Below are 24,370 nucleotides of genomic sequence, written 5' to 3' on the forward strand. Positions count from 1 at the left end.
ATAACACCACAGCCTATTTTGCAATCAGTTTCAGCATCTTAGCTACTGATTTTTAAAGTCCTTCTAATCCAGGTGTCAAATCAGGTAGATACAAAGGCACTGGGCCAAAGAAAGGAGGTTCTAACAGTTACTGCAATTCTGAAATATGATTCCTATAGCCCCCAAACCATTCAAAAGCCAGCAAAGCTGTATAGTCTTTCTGTCCAGAACCATGATATATCACCTGAAGGAAACCATGAGTTTTAGTGTTTTTCATGTTCTCTTGTTATAGGCTCCCACTGATAATCTGAGGGCTCATCCAAGAGAAGACATTAAAAATTAGAAGCTGACTACACACTGTTACCTTTGGATAATTAAAAGGTAATGCAGCTGTAGTCAATGAGTTCCATATATATACACACACAAATTGTCAATACCATATTACTTAAGTTTTATTACTGACCTTACTCAGACAAGATTCCTTCTATCTTAATGTAGATTTGTCAAACAGATGCTTCATCATTCCACATGATTTTTATTTTCTCATATTTAAAGTTAAAAGAAAAATCAATTTATTCATCACATAGGCAAGTCCATGTAAGCCAAGAGGCCATTCATTATAATTGGTAACATAGTATATTGTATACAGTACTGCTTGAAAAATATCACACCTAGTTACAGCTCTCACAGACACATTTGGGAAAAAACACACACACACACCCAAAACCCAAAACTTATTCTGCCAGTTAACTTTAATATACTATTTTAAGTCAACACTCTCTATTTCTAAAGGGAAACAGAAATACAGACAAGATGATAGCAACAAGCTATCCAGTCTTAATAAACAGTTTTTAAACTGTTTTAAACTTATTTTTCAAAAGGTCTAACTGAGCTTTGACTCAGCACAAGTATTTAACTTCAGTTGTTTATATCCTGATGCATGAAGTTTGGCAAAACATTTTTGCAGGTTCAACTGGATATATCACACCTAATACAGACATACTGGGAGAACTGATATGAGGCACTCTGTGAAAAGTCTTCCCATTTTGAAATTCCCTTCCTCTCTTGTGTCCAAACACAGGTCAACATTGTGTTCTAGTTAGACTGCAAATCTAAATTCTTTCTTTCCTGCTTTTAAGTACAATTTGGTATATAATTAAGACTCATTTGTGGATATATGCATTTTTGGAATAACCACTAACCAAACCAGAGCTAGAAGGATGCCTTGCTATACACCAATATAAGCCAGATCATTTAATGAACTCAGTATTTGAAACAGTTTGGTTTCAGTCATTAGCTACTGGAAAAGTGAGCAGCAGTTCTTTTCACTTTTTTATTCCTTAGATCAGAGCCATTTGCACTACTTACAAATTTGTACAATACATTAGAAAGAACAATACTTTCTAAGACACAGCACATTTTCAGAAGAAAACACCCAGAATAAAAGAATAAAGTGACACAGGGATTTGAGAGGAGAACTAGTTTTAACATCCTTTTTTTTTGTTTCCAGCAATGAAGAAAGAGGGATCAGCCTATAATCCAGCAATAATGCTTGCAGACAGATATCCATCACTAGCAAGCTGTGCATGTCTGTTTTAACCCATTTACTTTTTGATTTCCAGAAGCACAAAAGCCACAGTGGTCTATTCTACTAAGTGATCCTGGACAGTCTGCTGCATTTAGTTGATATCTGATATCAACTGAGTTTGGGTTTTGACACCTACCACCTTAGAAACACACTTACACTCTAAGCATTTGGACACTGCAAAGCATGCAAAGATTTGAGACATACGTGATTTTTCATAACCAGCATAAATCTTAATACATGCAAATCCACACTTGCTTTGTCAATATTCAAACCTATAAGCTTAGAATGTTAGTATTCTTATAAACACGTAAGTTATGGAACTAGTGGACACTCAGTCTCTTCAGATTAATTTATTATAAATAGGCCAGTTCAAAACCAGATACACCTTTTCACCACCTAAAGCATTAAAAGGCTCCTTTTTGTAAGTAACTTCTATTCTGTCTTAAAAAATACATTTTTTAAACATTGTAAACTTTGGTAGTTAAAATTATGTTTTGCTATGGTATGCAGGTCACTTGCAGTTACTTTCTAGTACATTATAAACACAGAAGCTAGCTGAAGCTTTTATAAATGTTCTCAGTCATCTTTGTGGTATTATAGTTCATTTGAGAGGCTTTACAATCAATGTGCTCATACAATTTAAAATAAAAGAGAATGAAGTTTCATTTATACTGATAAAATACCTTATAAATCTCCAGAATCTAAAGACAGTGTGATTGCTGAGATAGGATAACAGACGTATCCACCTATGAAATATTAAAAAAAAAAGATAAAAATACTATTTGAAATTATCAGACCTACTATTATACTTGTCCTATTGGGGAAAAACCTAGGCTCTACACAGTCTAGTTCAAAAATAAACAATTCACAAGTAAAATACCATTCATTTGTCTACTGATTCTAGGATTGCCATTCCAAAAGCATTGATTATTTTGACACTAGAAATAATAAGAGCTCTCTTTAATTATCTCACATGAAACAGTGCAACTGTCAGCAAAACTGGAAGATTTTCCTCCCATATACCCTTAGTTAGTTTAAGGGGTGCTAGAAGTTTTTGTTAAAAAAGTCAGAGACATTAATACATTTTTCATTTCTAAACAGTAGCAGTATTAATAATGCAAAAGCCATTAGATGCTTTCTCCATATATTTCTTATTATCCGTAACCTCTAAATCTTAAAATTCACATCCATAGATCCTGGTCATAGTACCAACAGACTCCAGTGTAAAAGGACTCTATTGATAAACAGCCTTCATTTTTCTCCTTAATCAAATTAATGCTGAAAAAAAGTCTACAGCTAGACCACAAAGAATTTGGCCCCTTCACCTTCATAATATATGCTGAACTAAAGCAAAACAAAAAAATTTGAAATCATATAATTGAACTGGATTAAACAGAAACCACTAGTTCCATTGATTTACTAAATGAAGGGTTAAAACTCTATCGGGGCACACTATTAGCAAATTAAGTTTATCTTTCCTTCTCTGTTTTCAATGCTGTATTTTGAAGCCTATCCATTTAGCAATTCCATCTGCTTTTCACAAAACATTTCTAACTCTTTTCCTTATTAATGAATTTATAAAGTAGAAAAACATTTTTGTCTGAAAATAGATGAAACAGCAATGACTAGACAGTCTTCATTTTTCATTCCTACTCTGTTATAAAGAAAAAGCCCTTACCTTCTAAATTCCTCTTCTCCTACAAACTAACCCGTACGCTAATGATCTACAAAGTGCCTCCCACAAAAGAAACACTTTGCCACTCATTCTTTTTGTATAAATTAAAACAATTGCTGGCCCAATTGCTGTTTGAACATAATTAGTTTTCATTTATTATCTATCACACTTTCAGCTGTGCCATTTATCAAGCCCAGAACTTTCTACATTGCTAAATTGCCATGCTGTTATTGGCCCTGACTCTTACAGAGACAGGAATCAGCCTGTATCCTAGGAACAGGATTTAAGACAGGACTTAAGCAAAATATAGGCATTAAGTCAAACACTGCAATCCTGAAGGGCCCACACAGCTGTTCCCCAACACTAGAGCTCCCTTTCTGATGGTAAAGTTTCTTATGATCCTAGTATTGCCCCTTGAGCAGAATATGGGCACTGCTTTTTTTAACTGTTTGACAGCTCACATGCCAGAGATTTAAGCAGAAAAGGAGAGACTCACTTTGTGCAGTTCTCTTCTACCTCAGGTGCTTGCAGTTGCACTCAAGACTGTCCTAACCTAAATGCTGAATTTCCATGCTGAATAATGATTCAAATTTAATCAAAACTTTTCCCGTGATTTAGGAAATACACTGAGGTTGAGTCTAACTTTCAGATCAGGCCTGTGGGCATAACTTTTCCTGCCATGCTTCTGCCTTACCATAGCATTAGAGAGAGAACATGCCAGAAAAGACTGGGAATTAACAGCCTCTGAAATGTCATGTCTCCATTTGGTAAGAAAAATCACCTAACAGCTGAAGATTACTTTAATTGCAATATCATGTAGTAGCCAGGATGATAATCTTTCATATTCACAATTTAACACTGTAGAGCTGATTTGACACAGAGGTCCACAGCAAAGTTCATTTAATATAAATGACTGAACATCTTAGGGTCAGGAAGACAAACAAGAAAAGAGATTTTTAAAAAGCATCCAGCTTGAATTAATTCTCTAATGAGAAACTAGTGAAGGGTTTTCTTCACCCTTTAGACACAAAGAGATTCTTAAAATGCTCATTAAAGGAGTTTACAATGTGAAACATAATAAAAAGGCACATACTGGATTTCAAAGCCACGGTTGTATTTTACTTTGTAATTGTCACATAGTTAGAAAAATTAGACAGAATTAAGAAATAGCAGGTTACCTGAGACTTTGATACCAGTCTCCTTCTGACAGAGGCCGCGCTGTCACGTAACCACCATGTTTTAACGTGATAACGCCTACCTGCAAGTACTGGGTGTGGAGCTGGGGTGTCGGCAGCTGGAGCACCGGCGTGAGGGAGGCCGGGACAGGGCAGCCCCGCCGCAGGGAACCGCCCAGCCCAGCACCAACACCGGCGGCTCCCCTGTGAAAACCTCTTCAGAACGACCAAAATGCTGCATGGCAGTGAGAGCGAGGAAAAATGTGTGAGAAACAGCGCCAAGGTGAGGAGGGAAGGAGGATCCTCCCCTCTTCCAAGTCACTGAAGCACCAGCAAGGGTGCTCCAGGCACACGGTCGAGACTCCCTGTGGCTGTGGAGAGCCCGTGCTGGAGCGGGGGGCTTGCCCTGGGGAGCTGCAGCCTGGGGAGAGCCCCCAGGAGCAGGGAAACGTGTGAGGAGGAGAGAGCAGCAGAGAGGAGCAGTTCTGGGCTGACTGCGGCCTCCCGTTCCCTATCCACCTGCCCTGCTCTTGGAGGGTGCTGCAGGAGCTGGGGATGGAGTGAATGAAGTTGAGCCTGGGAAAAGGGTTGGGGAAAGCTCTTGTTTTAATTTTGTCTTTGTTTCTTGCCATCCAACCCTATTATAAATTAAATTAATTGTTCCCAAATCAAGCCTGCTCTCCTGTGATGGTAACTGTTAAGTGATCTCCCTGTCTTTGTCTTGAACCATAAGCTTTTTCATCCTAATTTCTCCCCTGGCTGTGTTGAGAGAGCGCCTCGGTAAGCCTCTGGCAGCTGGCCAAGGTCACCCCACCACAGTCATTTATTTGGTACCCAGTAATGGGCCCAACCCACAGCCCTGAAATACTGAGTTTTATGCTCTACAGCTGAACTAGCTAGCCATTCTCAGGCTATATGCCAAGCTTAACCTACCACACAGTAAACACACAAGCTGTACTGAACCTCTTGTTTTACAAGCAGGGGAAAATATATATATTTTTAAATGAGGGTCCATTTGACTGAGTTCTGGCCATTGATAAAGTGCTTTACTGGAGTTGGGCAATGTTCTATAACTATCTAAACCCAAACACTGAGAAAAAATAGGACAAACAAGGGACTTCAGAATTTGCATGTCTTTATTAAATGTAGAAGACAAAATCTTATTTATCAAAGATGTTTAATATATATGGCATTACAGTCACCACTGTACATAGTGGTGTTAATCTAAGCTGGTACATATATGCAACACAGATTTTACACACATTTCAGCAGAAGATTTGCCAAAATTTTTATGGTTTTTGGCAGCCAACTTGTAGGAGTAATACTGTAAAAGAAAAATTGGTCATTTCTGGCACTGTTCACACTAATATAGTACATTGTGGGTAAAATAGGCTTGCTTCTCATGTGCTTGGCCTAGATAAAAACTAAATAAAACAAAAACTTTCAGTTAGGTGTACACAAAAATTCTTCATGTGCTCTTCTCCCATTCAGTGCTGCTCTGCTTTGTAAAGCTGTATGGTTACCAGCATTCAGGGGAAGACTATGTTCTGCTAAATTGCTCACCTTAAGGTTTTTGTATTCGCACAGACACCTGCTGCTTGTGGCATCGGTTGAGGCTGCAAAAATTTGCCTGGGGGAAAAAGTTTAGAGGACAGTTTAGAGTCAAGAAAATAACTGCATTTGCTTTATAAGCTTTGAAACCTTCACAATTTTTTCTGATCAAAAATATTTTCAGTTCTTATCTCAGTCCCGTCATCTTCTCAGACTTTTGGCACTGAAAAATCTTTTTGAGTGATGAAGAGTACTGCAACCAAGATGTCACTTACACATATGCTGCATCTGCAAAATGCAAAAGATAATCATTTGCCTGTTTTTCCTCCAAGATGTTGCTATTTTTTGGCTAAAATGTTCTGGACTTGTTAATGATCTTTGTGTTTAGCTTGCATTTCATCGTTCTTACAATTTGTACCTCAGCTCAGATTGGGGTGGATCAAAGGTGTGAGAGATGAGAAACCAGGCCTGTGAGAAACTAAGACAGACAACCTGGGAAAGAAAAAGTTGAGGCTGATTGAAGAAATGTCTCAAACACTTGCAAGACAAAACTCTGAGTCACAGGGTGCTTTCTGTGGAGGCCAAAGCTGATAATGCTGCCCGATATAGCTGGGGGAGAGAGCCCTGTGGAGACAGGACGGCTCTTCTCTGGGGCACCTGAGCAAATTTCAAGGGCCATATGTCCGGTGAATGAACTTTGCTTCATCATACACAAAATGCATATTAAAGTTAACACCCCTCAATATGCTAATGAGAGCTGACATGATCATGCTAATTATATCATCCCATGAAACACCCCACCCCCTACATGGGATACGTAGCTATGTGGGTCAACCTAGAGGATGGACCCAAGGAAAGTGGGTATAAATCAAAGGTGGGAAGAAAGGGCTCGTGGCCCCTCTCCCTGCCCCCCTGGCCGTCTGGAGAGAGCAGTGAAGCGAAGACGACGGATGCCAGCGAAAAAGACGGCCGCCTCCTGAAACCCTTGCCAGCGGGATCAGCGCAGGAACCCAGACCAGTGATCTGTATTTCCCCATTCCCTCTATCTCCCTCTTTTCCTTTTTCCATTAAGAAATGCAAGGCATATTATATTGCTTGCCACAACTTGCTATATACTTAGCTAATTATCGTGTGTTCAATTAGTACATTGTATGTAGTTAATAAATGCTTGAACTTGGAGACTTGTTGTCTGCTCCAATTGGGGATTTGCGAATCTGTCACGTCCCCCTCATCTTAGCGGGACATGCCAAAAGGCAAAGACACTTCATTAGCAGTCAACTGTAGCCATGACAGTGAATATAGTATTTTTTTTAAAATAAATATAGTAAATATAGGGGGTTTTTGGGTTTACTTGGAAATGACAGTATTTAAATGTGGTTACTCAATAACCATTTTGTTGTATCAATATATGTGGTTACATTAAGGGTAATGATCTAGAAAATCAGTGTTTATAACTGGGTTTTCCCAACAAGAAGCTTTTGCTGCAAAATAGGTAATTAATCTTCAAATAGACCATGTAAAAAAACAGGTGTTCAATGACATACAAATTGGTGGCATCAGTATTGAAACATCTTGTTTCTTAGCCTGTTGATACCAGCATGGAGAAAAAATAATGCATTTGCATTCTTCCACCCAAAGCAGACTGACATCTTTATAAATAATTTTGCTTCTCAAGACAACTCTTCATGTATCATGAAAATTCTAACATTAGAATCTGTTAATCTGAATGGAAAATGCAGCCCAAAATTAGTTACAAGCCATCTGCATCTGTCAGCTAAGTCATACACAACTTCAAAATCTGTATTCCTACTTTTTGTGTCTAAAATGGAATAAAATAAAGGAACAACCTCTTTATATATAAAATCTGTGTTAAATGATTCAATAAGTTAACTTGCTACTTAAGCTATGTTCTGCTGTCTAAAGACTGTTATCTCTGGGTGGTTCTCCACTTAATCACTTATTTTCACGTTTGCAGAAAAAGCAAATATAGCATACAAATACAAAAAAAAAATGATGTTTCAGACTGAAGAATTAGATTATGACATTGGTAAATGCATAACTACTGCTCTCAGACAGAGACGGTATGTAAGTAATTAGATAAAAGTTTTGAAGTGGTCTTAGTCTAATGGTTTAACAATTTAATGTATCAAATTATAAGAAAAGTGCAAAATATGACAGTCAATTTCTACATCATTTAGCCTTACTCAGCATTCTCCTCAGGCTATTTCATGGATACAGAGATGAAGTCTATTAAAATTCATAGGAAAAATAATCCAGTTGCCCGAGAAGGGAGTAAGATCACCAAGTCCTGAATGTAAACACAAATAGAAGCTATTGCTTAAGCGTGTGTAGTGAAGGAAACCTCTGTGTATTTAGGCATTTTAAGGAATTTCTCAGTGTTGATGGGAGAGCCTTGAATTGATGGTTCATTGTATTCCATTGCCAAGCCAGCTTCTGAGATGGCAAAAACTGGCATTGGACTATCCATGTTGGTAAAGCTTCGCCAGTACACAGCAACAAGGAGAAGGCTTGCTACCTTCTAGTAAGAAAATTATCTTCAATTTCCTTTACTATTACTTTAAGCTATGCTAAAAGATTTGCTGCTTTAGTTTCTTTTAGGGAGAAAGTGCAGAAGTTGGCTCTTTTTAGAATAGTAAACTTGCCCACTTAAATTATTTAATGCTCTACATTCTATTTTGTAACCTAAGTGCATTTTCCTCTGTCAGAAGGGGTCAGCAGAGGTCAACACAGCAGGTGCAGGGTCTGATGGCCTTTTGCAAATTTCAGAATGTTATTAAAATTTATTTTTAAAAGGTTAAGATTTTTCTTCTGCTTTCCTTGTCTAAATAATGGAATAAGCTGAAATGCCACTCTCTGCTAGAAATGTTGCCAAGTTCATAGCATTAGAGAACAAACTGTCCAAGCTTTGACATCTAATCAACATCATTAATATATTTAAATACAAAGAAGAAATAACTGATTTTAAGAATTCATCTCTCCTCTGGATGTATGTGCAGATTACACTGTGTCAGTTAAGGAATATCAGTCTTGGAAGTTATCCTTGTGATAAAAAGGACTAGCTGTAGTTCGTAGTATGATTGCCACTGGCTGCAGCCTTTTAAAAATGCATATTCATCAGCAGTCCTGCTTCCTAAAATCACTTTATGAACTGGTCACTATTTAATACAAGAGCAGCTTGATAGACATTAAATTTATGCCTATCCTTTAAAAGATGGATGTTGAAACAGATTTGCACAGTACAGTAACTGTGTTCACACAAACTCCCTAGCAGTTCAGGACTTCAGTGTGTGTGATTTCCAATGCAGTCTGTTCCAGGCCAAGGAGTTTAAGGACAGAGCAAATGACTCTTAAATTTCAGCTGATTAATGTTGTTTTCCAAAGTATCTGTCACCTGTGCAGACATCCACATAGACATGTAGGCAAACTTTTCTGCAGCACATTTGGAATGGAGTTAGGCAAATAAAGCCTTTTTCAGTGCATTCTGTTAGATATTAATAAGCCTACTATTAAATTCCTCTGAATTTAAATATAAAAATTCAGAACTAGTTTATGGTCCAAATTAAGCTTCAAAACACCAGGGTATATATATTAGGTAAACTTTCCCAGCCAAAAGTTATATTCTTCATTCTGATGAGGTATCAAGAAGTTTTGCTTCCAAGAATGTTTGCTATATTTTTCACAATCTCTTTGCAGAGCTTAGAAATTAATTAAAATTCTGCCCTTAATATTTATGGGTTAACATTCAAAGACTGTAGCACAGAAATATTTATAAAAATAAAAAGCAAACTCATCTATTTACAGTTTGATTTTCCAAATACCTGTGATAAAAATAGCTTATGTTTCCAAAAGTATATATTACAGAATAAAGTAACAATGCTCCTCAATACCCCAAACCTGTCCCACAGCATTGACAAGAACAGTTCTTTTAGAAAGAACAACCAAACCTCCTAATGCCAAAAAACCCAAGAATGCAATTTAAAAAGATGATAAGAGAGAGGGAACATTTGAGTATTGTATACATGCTATATATATATAAGTACATTGATCTACATAAAAATCAGTATGGAAACTACCCACTGTGTTTAATGGTAATAAATACTGTAGAATTTTCATCTTGGATTCTGGATACTAAAACCTCACACTTTAAATTTCCTTATACAGGTGTTTCTGTAACATTACCTCACCTTAAAAACTGGAGAATACTTGTAGGCATCAGAGACATCCAGTAAGGAAAAATAATTTTTAAAGTCACCCATATCACTATCCCCTCAAGAGGTCAGACATTGCCCAGAGAATATCCTGGAAAAAACAGTTCCCAACAGAATACTAACCAGGAAGAGCAATCTGCTGTAAGCATCCACAGATGCAGGGCTACTCAGGGATAACTCTGAAGCCTGACCATGCCCCTTTAAGACCCAGACCTGCTCCAATGACCAAAATTTCAGGTAATTTAATGAAAATAGGATCATGCTCTAAGTATTCATAGACTTATGATTATTTAAACTGATTATCATCTCAGACTTCCATCCAGAAGGTGTACAAGTGATTTATACAATGCGACCATAGTGAGATAGTGAGATAGAGTAGCTGGCATTATCCCTCTGGAGGAAAGTAAGGGATGGTGGCCTCAGAGTCCAGAGCTGTGAGTGCTGGAGGGCATTCCAGGCAGGACTCTCAGAAAAGAAAAATCACTTTTCACTGCTCACATAAATTGATTATACCTATTGTCCTCTGGAATTGGAGGCTGTTTTTTTCACTTTATTTTTTAGCTCAAGGGCTGTTGATCATTGTAGGAGTCAGATTGTCTTGTGCCTGCTAACCACTCCAACCTGCATCAATTGCAGAATCTAGCAATCGGGACTGCATGGCTGACCTTGTCAAAACCGAACAAAACTTAGAGGGTATACTTACATTGCACAAATCCCCTTACTCTTATTGGTGTCTGGAGAAAATCAGTACATCTGCTATGTTTTTATATGTCAGGGTGTTTAGGTTTTAATTATTGGAATCTATCTCAGTACATGCCAAATCCGAGGGAACATTTTACATCAAAGCCTGGACTTCAGGCCAAGACAATGTTCCAGGACAAGTTTTATATCACTGCCAACTCCATCTCCTTCTTTATTCCTCTCTTGAGCCAGTAATATATTAAGCTTAACTTCAGCATGAGGCCCAGAGGGTCTACTTGAAGTGGAACAGTTGTCCCTGAACCACTTAGGTTATAAGGGACCCCTGGAGGTCTCCAGTCCAATCTCCTGCCTGAGACAGGTCCCGTTAGTTCAGGTTTCTCAGGGCTATGGTCAGTCAGGCTATGAATATATCCCAGGATGGAGACTCCACAACTTCTGTCAGCTCCTGTTCCAATATTTGACCACCATTATGGTAAAAAAAAAATATTTTCTTACATTCGTTTCCAATTTACAATTTTCCAGTGTTTCCGTTACACTTTCCCTACCCCTGTATCCCCTTTAAAAAAGGTCTGACTCCATCTTTTGCCTACCCTCCCATTTGGTAGTTGTGTGTCAAGACTGTTAGAAATATCATGATCCAAAGAAGTTTCACAGTAAATCTTTTGAGGTTTCAGAGTTTCAGTAGAGCCATAATCTTTATAACACTGTCATGGAAAACTCACTTCTGAAGTTAGTGGGTGACTGCAAATTTTGAAAAGAACTGTAAATAAAGAAGGTAACCCTTCCCATAGCATTTTGGGTTTAGAGTGGGTGTCCTTCTGCCACCTGCTTATCATTCTGCCAAGGTCCAATGTGCTACTTGTTTCAAAAATACTCAGAATTCTGTCTTGAATGCCAGTCCCATAACTACTTCTGGAAAATGAAAATAAAATCTCTCAGGATGCCTCTGCAAGTGTCTCTTCCCTTCTCACTAAACTTGAAGAATTTAGGAACAGCTATCTTCCCATTTGCTCAAAGGATAAAATGAAGCATAAGAAACAAGAATTAACCTGGATATTAAAACGTGCAAAAAGGAGAGATGTGGTTGACTTTTTTAGGACTAGAAAGTGTCTTATCCTATAAGGTTACCCAGATATTTAGAGTCAGTCAAAGGGCATTCAATGGTGGACTTGCTCTAGTACAAATAAAATCAGTCCATTAATTCTACTGTTTTATGTAACCACTTGATCCACTTCAGTGATTGTAATGGTCTGATGGGATCAAGGCTCTGAAGTAGCTTAGCAAACCCTTTATTTTGTCAAGTCACTCTGCAGCTGGATGCTTGTATGACTTCCCTCAAACATGCTCTATAGTATTTAGTGAGAAAGTCAAAGAATTCAAGACCCTTAAAGAAATGCCCTATTTCTTGAAACCGAGTATCTGAGTCTAGAGTAAAATCTCTCCTATTGGCTTTTAATATTGAATTTAATAAAATCTGTGTCCACATCTACACAATTATGTACTGATTACGAAGAACACCATGGCCAAACCTTGTGATCTTTTGTTAGTACAGCAACCTCTTATCTTTTCAATAATCAAAATGATTTCTATTTGAAGACACACAGGTTAAAAGGAGGAACTACAGGGAAGCAACAGTAGAAGTGATTGGACTGTCTCATTTTTGCAGAAAGAGCAAAGATTTTCTCCTAGAGAATTGTTAAAATCCCTGAAGTTACACATTAAAGGCTAGATTTTTAAAAGTATTAGGCATTTAAAGATGCAGATAAATGCTACATGAGCATATCTGAAAATCACACTGAAAGTCTGTCTCCAAATTCAGGTGCTTAAGTTCTTTCAATATAATGAAAGATGCCATTGTCATATTTAAGCACAAAATAAAAGTACATGATTTTCAGATATGTTGATCAATTATGATTCCTACTGATCACAGTTAAGTATTGAAAATAATATGTTGATGATACAAGTGCTTTTCTTTATTGGTCTGTATTGATCCCTTTTATATCTCTGCAGACTTGAGTGAAATTACACTTTTGGACTTTGTACTGAAAGTGTATAATACTCACACAAGTCATAGAGTTCTATTACATGACAGTTCCAGTACTCTAGCACAACAAACTTGTCTACTGACATTTTTTTAATGTATCTATGAAAAACAGACTGAAAGAAGGTACAGTGGCTTGCAAAAAATAAATTTATTTTCTGGTTTCTGCTATGTTCTTAAACTGGAAGTAGAATTCTCAATTTTACCAGGATCTGGTATCTCAAGGATACCAGGATCTCAGTATCTTACCAGGATCTAGAATATATACAAGGAGAAGAATATTATTTTTTGTAATGAAACACAAACATACTAGGTTCTCAGCAAGATGAGGTTTTCATGAATGGTGCTCACTGTCTGGCAACCCTGCTTTTTCAAGACAAAAAACTGAAGCACCCAACCAATAAATTCCAATCTGATATATCTAGTAGTTTTGAACTAAAATCCAACACTTTTCAGTTCAGCATTTCCATATGGAACTGTTCAATAAAACTGCAGTGAGACAACTTTATATGCTTAGTTGTGAATTTAGAAGTCATAAGGAATACTCTGCTTGCAAGGAGATTAAATTACATAGATATTCTGGTACACTGGACATCTAACTACAATAATATCTGTCAGCTGCAATAAAATAAATGATGATAAAACAACAATTAGGTTTAAAGTATCTTAAAATAACTGGATAAAAGGGCTAGAAGAGTTGTATTTTTCTTGAGTACTGTTTTAAATAAAGGTAATTTTTGTGTTGTCAACAATACTTTTGATGGGGGAGAATCAACAGGGAAAAAGAAAGTTCTGGTGGAGACAAAAGCTGTATTATTTTAGTGCTGGCCCTCTCTGTTTTAAAATAATATTTTGTAATTACCAACATATGCTGTAGGAATGTATGCATGGGTACATTCAAGGCTCTTGTATGTATAGTCGTTTTCAAGAACAATAAACTCCAGTGTTTGATAATGAGAGAGCACTGTCTCAAAAGAGACGCTCTCCCCAGAAAGCACTGCCAAGATCTTGCTCAGTGCTGCATGAAGCAAAGCTGATACTGTGGGAAGAAAGAGAACAATTTCAGTTGTTTTAATCTTGCAGAATTCCATGGCTTTTGATCTTCTCTTTGTTCCTTCTTTGTGAAGCATAACATGCACTGGCTGCAATTTATTTAGTTCACAGTTTGCTTATCTCTGCTGAGCAATAACATAGCATAGTACAAAGTTCCCCTGAAACTATTGGACTGATTTGTCTTGTTTCTAAAGATGGCATCTGTGTTTCTTTCTATTGTACAGTCTGAATGTCAAATCACCTGTTTGGTGTCTTTAAAGTCAGCAGCTGAACCTCTAATTGCAGAGTGTTTGTTTAGTGACTAGAACACACTTTTCAGCTAACCTCCGATTCATTTCCCCTCAGACTTTGTCAAGAGGCTGTGGAATACAGTTCCACAGCATATGCTATGGCTTTTTATGTGCATTATCATACAGTTTACATATCAATTAATTAAGAAGTAGGCAATTCTCATTGAAACTGTTCATTACCAAAACTCCCAGTGGCATTTATCTTCTTATAAAAGCACACGTGTATTGTTGCATTGAGCAATTTTCTCATCTTTATAATTTAGTTTTCTGTTAAAAAGCTGCATATCTAAGAGGAAGAATGACACTGTGCTTGGTATTCAGCTACTGGCAAAGCAGACTCTATTCTCTGAAGGCACTTGTTCATGACAGTACCAGTACAGTGCCACACTGGAGTGTGAAGAATTGTGATGCATTACCAACGTGATATTTACCACAACTTTGAGAAATACAAAATAAAATGGAGTAATTAATACCATCATCAGTGTGTACCCTCAGAAAAGAGGCAGAAGCAGAGGCCCTGCAGCAAGCAATGAGCAAAGAACTGGCAGGACCAGAGTGTTTCAAAAGTAACTGGGACAGAGGCTTCTTTCTTTGAGGGCAGACAAGGCAGTGGAAAACATTAGTGGCACCCAATGGAATGGACCTGATGAGCTGAGCTGTTTTTCACAGAAGGACAGCAGAAAATATTTAGCCAGCAGCTCAACATATTAAAAACCTGTTTCAGGATGGAGGTCAGTAACTAATAAAGCCTGTTTGGTCAGGTATGGCATGGAGAAAGAGGTGGACATAGCCAGTATCCCCTTACAACACAGGGAGACAGATAATAATGCTTTTGCTTTTCTATGTCTATAGGCAGTCCTTCAGAAAGATTGTCTAAAGGCTTCAGAAGCCTCATATTCAGTTCTTGAAACCAGCCATTTTCTGAGGAAACTGAGTAACCTTCAGTAACCTATCAAATCATGTGTTGGCTAATTTGAGCTTATAAAAACGTGGTCAGATGTGGTTAGCTGACAACTCTGTGTCAAAATGCTCACCTGATACAGAATTGTCCATAACAGGCTTCCACCAGCCTTGGTGCAGTATATAAGTTATGAAAAGAGTTTCGGAGAGGTTACTTCACAAATGACTACAGAGAACACACTTACAAAATGCTGCAAGACAACAGGTTACTCTAAACTGCACTAGAGACAATACAGATGACATCAGAACATTCAGCTACCCCAAACTACCTCAAATCCCCAGTTTCTGGGCCAAGCAAATCTCATCAGAAGCACAATACTGAACTGGAATCTGTATGTCATTTTAAATACATCTATTGCTATGTGATAGCTTTAATTAAATGTACTTAATCGTAATAATAATCTCTGAGATCATAATAATTAAGTCAAAGTCCAAACCTTTGAATGACAACAGATAGCTTTAAATGTAACATACAAATAAAAATATTATTGGATATACTTAAATGCATCTTTGCAGGTCATATCTCCTAAAAATGGACTCTCTGAAAGACACCCTCCATACTCATTTCTTTCATGATCTTTCAAAGTCAGTACAGAGGACCCTCACAAAGATCAATACATCCAGGCTTATGGTATAAACCTTAAGACAACCCAATACATTTATCTTCATTTATGTATATACATGTTTAGAATTTTTGCTTTGAATTTTCTTGTTAAAATTCTAGTTGTACTTTTGAGCTGAGAATGCCTTTGCTATCTGACTGGATCCATTTTTGATCTTGTCACAGATTTGATGCTGGGAAAAGGTAGAATTATGCAGGGGACAGATGGAGGTTAAGCAAAAAGAGAATCAGAACAACAGTGTTAGCCTCTCACAATTCAGAGAATTCTCCATCTGGGTTCTGGTGAGTACCAAAAGCATTTGGAAATTCAACAGCAGTGATGGGGAAGGACACTAGTGAAATCAAAATACATTCCTGCTAGTTCATAAAGTCTTCTAGTCATGTATCAAGGGTGAAAAGACTAATCCATTATGTTAGTCATTCATTTAGAGGTAGGTAATAGGAAAAGATCCTCAGGGACTAGCAGACATTTTCTAATAAGTGACTTGCTGCTCTTTAGTAAGTTCAGTCCCACAGGACACACATTTCTGAAGTCTCAACACATTCTCCCAAGTGCCAAGAAATGCAATAACAAAGAAGTTCTATATAATTCCTGTCCCAAAAGCCTAAAAAGAGCAATTTAAATCCTTGCAGCCATGAAAGAACAAAACTTGTAAAAAGGAAGTGTTTCTAACCAAGGTATAAAAGGTTAAATGCAGGTTTTATTTAAAGATACACTATATTTTAGAGGTCAGACTATAAAGAATAAAGAAGCTTTTATTATGCCAGAAGGCCAAAACTTGATGCCATATGACCTTCTTCAGATTTGGCATTCTGCCTCTTTGTAGAGAAGGCATAATGAGACTAATAAATGAACACTTTGCAATTATATGGAACTAGTAACCCAAGAATGTACAATATTTAATTGTTTTCAATTTGTAGTGATTTATGGTTCTGTGGGAACTTTTAAATTGAACTCTTTGAATGTCATGTGGACAGCTATGGAAAACTCAATTAAAGGTGATGATAGAAAAATACAACAAATACTTCAGATTAGTATTATTTCAAATTTTAATATCAAATCCCAAGTTTTAAGAACATAAAGAAACATTACAGTCTATTCATGTACTTCCTGGAATCAACTCTGCCTGACTTCTAGGTTTAGCCTTGGATCAGCTTTCTCTTTCAAAAATCTTTTGACAATTAAAAAAAAACCCCAAAACAAACCCACAAGCAATTTTGCATAATGCAAAATTAACACAGAATAGTTTTTAATAACGCAGAAGTACTTTTTGAATTTGTTTATACCACTGAAATCTATAAAGATAATTTGACTTGTGGGCCAAGTTGATTCAATTGAAGACTTCGTTTCATACAATTGTAGTGTTTTGTTAGTTTTTGTCAGAGCCAGCCTACTTACTCTAAGGGCAATATGTATAACTTCCTAGACTTTCTGTAAACCTGTATAACTTCCAGGGCTAAATCTTTTTTTTTGAAAGGCATCTGTAAAAATTCTAAACTATTTTTCATTTAAGTCAGTGTGATTATGTTGTGCAAGGTTTAAGTTGCTGGAACTTAATCATATTGTCAGTGTTGCTCTTCTGATCTTATCTATAGCTGTTTGTAAACTCTATACATCCCAAAGCTTTATCTTGAAATCCAAAACTCAGAATCTTGTCAAATTATATCATTTTTAGCTACTTAACTAGAACAATTCCAGAATTTAGAATGTCATCCAGCACATCCAGAAATAAAACATGGAAAAAGTAAAAGAAGATTAATTTTCATGAGCATTTTTTGATCTCTAGTAAATCCTCAATGAACTTGTAAAACCATCATCATCATCTATAATTCAGAGGATCAATTCCAACAAGTGCACATTTTCTCTTTCTATGTAACACTTATTTACTATTCAACTTGAACCAGCTATTGGTACATTTATAGTAAATAACAACAGCTTTCCAGAACTACAGAGGATGCTTACTGCATATAAGGGTTGAATCTTTCCACTATTCCCAGCTCAGTGGTAACACAGATTGCATCCAGCCTAACAGATGAATGTTTCCTACACAGAATTGAATTCTGGCAAGAAAAAAGGAGGGTTTGTTGGTTTGTTTGTTTGTTTTTTAATCAAAGCTATTTCTTGGCTAGAATAAGTGAGTATCCTGCTGTTTTTTCATGTCAATGTTTTATGCATGCCCAGAAAGTGCTGATAAAGTGTTTCTAAGCATTCAGAGGGGAAATGCACTCAAAAATATATTTCTATAGGTCTTTGAAAATGTATCATAGTGGAATTGTGTGGGGGTTTTGGCTATAACAAATAAGGGCAATGTATGTTAAGTTTATCTTCCTTGCATCTAATTTACTCTTGAAATGCACAAAGGATAAAACCAGACAGATATACTCTTGTTTTAAACCCAGGTCAAGAACATACCATTGTTCACATTTCATAGCTTTTCCAGTTTGCTTGTAACATTCCCACTAATTTTCCCATGTGCTTTTCCTGCATAAAAACTGCCAGACAAGCCAATCTGTGTCATAGCTTTGTAAAGTATAAACTTTTAGACCCAACACCATTGTCCTGTTCCTGAAGGATCCATCTTTCCATACCTGTGTCTTTAACAAATCAGATCTCATAAAATCCAATGCAATAAAGATGTTTTCAAGATGCCTTCTATGCATTATAACTTTGATGTTCTAATAAAATCAGATCCTTCCAAAGGACACAGCACTGTCAAATTCATTTTTTCAAGCATTTATTAATTTATATCTTAGACCTACATGCTCATTTGTTTCATTTATTAATGTAAGTGTTTTGATTGGAACAAGAAGCATGATAAAGGAGGATAACAATGCAAATGTGTAAATATTTTTGAATAACAATTTGATTTAGAGCCAGGTCTGTCTTCCTCACATGTAACACTTCTTAGAGGGTTGAAAGACAGTGGTGAGTAGCTTGCACTAGCCTGCTGCTGTTGAGAAGTTTGAACTGATGGATAAACAGAGAACCAAGAAACCCAGTTGAGAGCAAAATGATGTGTTGTTAGAGACCCTTCTGTAATTCCAAGTGAGGTATCAGTTTAAGCCCTCAAAGCAGACCCGTTGTGTTGACTGATGTGATGAACAATATCCATGCTAATTAAAGGTAAACTAGAGATGTAAACTAGATCCAGGTTCTTGATCTGAACAGTTATCCATACACCTAGTTTTCAAAGCAAATTTAAAATAGGACTAAATTTAGCTAGAATGCATGCTGATTTCAGAGCCAAGGTATTGCAGACTCCCTCTGTCATCACTGGAGACAACTAGCTCCCCAAGAGGAAAAGCCCATCTAAGACCTGAATCTGGAAGTGATTTTCACATTTCACTGATGACAGAGAAAATATGGAGAGTAGTTTCCTCAATTATAGACCTTCTAAGTGTTAATTACTAAGAATCCTAACTAGAAAAGGATGTGGTTCAGAATCTAAACTTGACTTCTATATCTTGAGTTAATTTTTAATGAAAAATAGAGGCTTTCTCCCATGAATGCATGTACCAATTTCTTTGTTATTGTAACATTTGCAAACATCCCATGTTTTCTTTTCTGGACATTTTTTGCTCCCAGTTCTAGAAGGCAGAAAGACGTTATGCACTCTCCTTACACTGATAAATTTTCACATGGTGCATCTATTTGCATTTATCTACATCAGATACAAGATACTTTTTATCCTACATATCCATTCATCTGTATCTGGCTAAACCTACTGTAAATATATATTGCGCTTACATCATTAATGAGAAAGAATACTGAGTGCATAAGGTCACAAGGCCACCATGAAAAAAAAAAAAAAAGTGTAAGTAGGAAAAAAGGGAAAAAACTTCAAACAAAAACTTGAGGTTATTCTTGGAGTTACTATAGAGAAGACTGTTCTCTGGAGAAACATTACTGTAAATAAATATTTCATGAAAGATGCTAAAAAGACAACGCATCGTACAGTACTGAATGAACGCTATGAATAATGCTATTACCACGCCTGCTCTGCCTGAACATCTCTCTATTGTCTGTTCTCTGGTTCAGTGTGGCCTTCTACAGTGAACAGCTTTGCAGCACCACTTCTTCTAGATAAGGCAAAAATTCAGAGACACTTCCCAAAATAACAGATTAAATATCAAAGTATGCATTGACCAGTTAATATCTTTATACATATAAAGGCAGCTATTAGTGCATGATTTATTATGTCATTTAGGAACAGATCTTTTAATCACTCTATCATAATTCAGCTTACTTGACATGTTTTTCAGGCAGAAGATGTCCATTAATATTTCAAAGTTCATGGAAAAACAAATGTGCATGATATCTCTGAAGCATGTATGAAGCACAAAAACATTATTCAGAAGGCTATTCATCTTCTATTTTCATAATGTGAGATCTCAAGAATTGAATTATTAAATGAAATGTGGATAAATTCAACTTATTTGGCAATGTATTTTAAGTAAATTATTGGGACAATGTATTTTTCAGTGATTAGACTCAAAAACCAAGGGAATATTTCTATTTATTTGTAACATTTTATATAATATATAAAAATCTATTTTAAATTGGAAAAAAAAGTAATTCATCAAATACATGCTATTCTCTAGTGTCTTTGGATGGCCTGTTCAAATCCACAAAAGCTTGTGTGCAACTCAACTTGTGAATAATGTAATTTTCTCTTATCTATTCTCAGTACCAGTACTTACTGTACATCTTTTAAAGCTGCTGCAATGTCATTGATTAAAACTCAGTTTAAGGCAAATACTGGTCCATTGCATACAACTGGTGTTTTTTACTTCCTCAAACATTTAGAAAGATTCGCTTCTAATTTGAAACAAATTTAATATTCAAAGGATGATACGATTACAACCTGCTTCTTTAAATACAAACTATGGAGGACTAATGGAGATGTAGATCCCATGTCAACACAGATTTAAAGAAGAAAAATAACTACCTGCTTCTTTGTATCATCCACAAGGAATATTACTGCTGCATTCCAAAAGGAGTAAAACTTCCTGAAGTATAGCACAATGAAATGATAGGGTTTTCCATAAATTATAACAACACTTTACAACTTCCCTCTAGCTATCAGATGTATGTGACAAAAGTATATAAGATTTGGCCACCATTAAGGAAGAGAATGCAGACCATAAAAAAATGAGATTATTAAATATTAAGTAATATTTGAAGGAAACACTTTGGGATTATTTCACTAGAAAATAAGCTTAAAACAAAACTAAATAGGAAAATCATGATTAAATAGAACATAATTGGTTATATGAAGACTAATATAGAAAGATTTAGTTTGATTAGGGATAGAAGCGTTGTATAAGATCTTTTCATAGTTATTTGTATTCTTATTTTAGATATCTCTTTCCTTTTCAAACTACTAATACACAATTCTGATACTCTTGTAGCTGCCCTTTGTTCATATATATCAAACTCTTTACAGTGGAGATCTCAATCATTTTCACTGTTTGACAAATGAGGGAGCAGGGGCAGAAGGGGAAGACTATGTGCTATCATAAACCTATTGTATTGATTCTCTCCAAAATTCTATCCAACCCAGCATATACTGTGCAAGAAAAGAATAGTCAGCGCATGTTTCTCTGGTTTTCAATAATTTCAGTGAAAATTGAAGGCTGGTGAAAGAGACAGAAGTAGCAATCAGGTTTCCTGAATTTAGGTCCATCCTATTAAGATAATATAGAGTTTATAAAGGAAGAAGCTAAAAGAGATTTGTTTCAGGTCAGGAAAAAAAACACTTTTAAAGAAGGCATACATGGATTGTTTCTTGAAGTAGGACACCCAGTCCGTAAGCTCTTACACTATCAATATGTTTGGACAATGTATTGATTTAAAAGAACTGTGTAGAAAAGCTCTTATGTTTAATTTTTTTTTTTTTTTCTTCATTAGCAGTCTCACATATTTGGATTTTAGCATTCACTTTTATTGAGCATTAGTAATCATTTAGGATTCTAATTGCCCAAGTTATTGTATCAAGAAAAATTCCTTGTTGTTAACTTTGGAAATGAATGAGTTTTATGTCAATGTCTCCACAAAATACAAGAGCAGTTGCCTGCTGTAAGTGCAGACTCAGTGATAAATGTAGGAGGATATCCTTGGCTTCACCAAGAGAGAAGCCTGCCTGCCAATTTGGTGGCTTTTTATGATGGAGCGACAGCATCAATAGCTAAAGGAAAAGCAACTGATGACATCTATCTGGACTTGTGCAAGGCTGTTGATACTGTCTCGCATGACATCCTGGTCTCCAAGTTGGAAAGACATGGATTTGATGGGCAGACCACTCAGTGGATAAGGAATTGGTTGGAAGGCCACACTCAAAGGGTTGCGGTCAATGGTTCAATGTCCAAGTGGAGACTGGTGACAAGTGGTATCCCTCAAGGATTGGCACTGGGACCAGTACTGTTTAATATCTTTGCTGGTGATATAGATAGTGGGATGGAGTGCAGCCTCAGCAAGCTTGATGATGACACCGAGCTGTGTGGTGTGGTTCACACGCTGGAGGGAGGAAGAGATGTCGTCCAGAGGGACCTGGACGGGCTGGAGAGGAGGGCCTGTGCAAACCTCATGGAGTTTAACAAGGCCAAGTGTAAGGTCCTGCACATGGGCCAGCACAATCCCAAGCACAGATACAGGCTGGGTAATGAGTGGATTGAGAACAGTTCTGGGGAGAAGGACTTGGGCATGTTGGTGGATGACAAGATCAACATGAGCCAACAGTGTGCATTTTCAGCCCAAAAAGCCAACCACATTCTGGGCTGCAACAAAAAAACCTGGTCAGTAGTTCGAGGGAGGTGATTCTGCCCCTCTACTCTGCCCTCGTGAGACCCCACCTGGAATACTGTGTCCAGCTCTGGAGCCCCCAACACAAGGATATAGAACTGTTAGAATGAGTCGAGAGGAGGGCTACCAAGATGATCAGAGGGCTAGAAAACCTCTCCTATGAGGACAAACTGAGTGAGTTGGGCTTGTTCAGCCTGGGAAAGAGAAGGCTCCAGGGAGATCTCATAGTGGCTTTCCAGTACCTGAAGGGCGCCTACAAGAAGGCTGAGGAGGGGCTTTTTACAAGGGACTGTAATGACAGGACAAGGGATAATGGATGGAAGCTGAGGGAGGGGAGGTTTAGATTAAATATAAGGAAGAAGTTTTTTACTGTGAGGGTGGTGAGGCACTGGAACAAGTTGCCCAAGGAGGCTGTGGGTGCTCCATCCCTGAAAGTGTTCAAGGCCAGGGTGGATGGAACCTTGAGCAACCTGGGCTAGTGGAAGGTGTCCCTGCCCGTGGCAGGGGGTTGGAACTAGATGATCTTTAAGGTCCCTTCCAACCCAAATTATTCTGTGATTCTGTGATTCTATGATATGGAAGAGCTCAGTCTTTAGAAGAAACAAAAAATTTTACATTAAGAATAAGAAATAGACTCTGTGTTTAACAGATTTTAAGCAAATAATACATAATTTCTTCTTAGATATAAAGAAGTAGGATTTTTCCTTAGGTAATTGAATGAACTGGACTAGTGTTTCACAAATGGATTCTCTTAACTTTTAAAAAGTCATAGTTCAGCTTCGGGTTCATTCTGACTCATGATACATTTGCAAACAATACCAAGCACTTCTGATCAGAATTTGGGGCAAAATGTAAACAAAAGCAAAACATTATTTTCTTTTTATGAGGAAACACATATAATAACCAAATTCAAACAGTAGGAATGGCCATGTATGGAAAGTGCTCACTAAGTCTCCATCTTGAAAATGTGTGCAAGTCCCACCGATTTGTGAGGGCTGGTGTGGTTCTGACTGTAGAAGTGCTTCTGACACCCTTGTGTAATAGTTTGCTCTGAGGAGACTTGGTGATATAGGTCTGATTACTTTCAGGTCATTCCTTGCCGGGCATCTCTCCATGGTGCTTTAGCTGAAACATAAGAACCAGATTTAGGCTCAAAGCTGATTAGATATTAGTGCATTTCTCTACCTGAATTAATAAGTCTTGACTCCCTGATGGAGTCCTTGGCACAGGTACAACCCCCCACTAGTGCAGTTGGAGCAGCTGATTTTACTGAGTATGGATAATAGAATGAGTCCCCAAACAAAACTCATTTTTGGAAAAGCAACATACACAGTTTATGGCATCCAATCATGGAACTGAAACAATAAATGTGACTCAGGTGACCCATTACAACAGCCTGAGTATAAGGTCACACATAATGAATATGCTGAATTTGTGAGTAACCCACTGGCTCAGTCTGGCTCATGCAGAATTTTCATTGAAGAAATAGAAACTGTGAGAGCTTTTTATGTACAGGGCAAATAAAGCAAGCCAAGCATTGCCTAATAAAATATTTATTTTGAATTATTTGGCTTCTCTAGCACTAAACATTTGTAAGCAAGAAAAGGACTGAGTCATGGCTTGACAGAAGAAAAAAAAAAAGATATTTTGCACATGGTGGAAAAAAAGTAAAAAATAAAACCCCTGAGCCAACACCTCCCCCC

The 24,370-nt window shown here is 37.0% G+C and overlaps 1 long non-coding RNA gene across 1 annotated transcript in view; it reads right to left on the reverse strand.

Moving 5' to 3' along the window:
- Positions 1-5,559: 5,559 nt before the first annotated feature.
- The window catches only part of LOC113485237, a 34,005-nt gene continuing 15,194 nt past the window's right edge, over positions 5,560-24,370 (reverse strand). The window contains exon 3 of the long non-coding RNA XR_003399384.1: positions 5,560-6,256. This is a non-coding gene — a long non-coding RNA (uncharacterized LOC113485237). The remainder of the gene's footprint in view (positions 6,257-24,370) is intronic.

The sequence above is a fragment of the Athene cunicularia genome (assembly GCF_003259725.1).
Source record: "Athene cunicularia isolate RWA chromosome 13 unlocalized genomic scaffold, athCun1 chr13_part1, whole genome shotgun sequence".
NCBI classification, from domain to species: domain Eukaryota; kingdom Metazoa; phylum Chordata; class Aves; order Strigiformes; family Strigidae; genus Athene; species Athene cunicularia.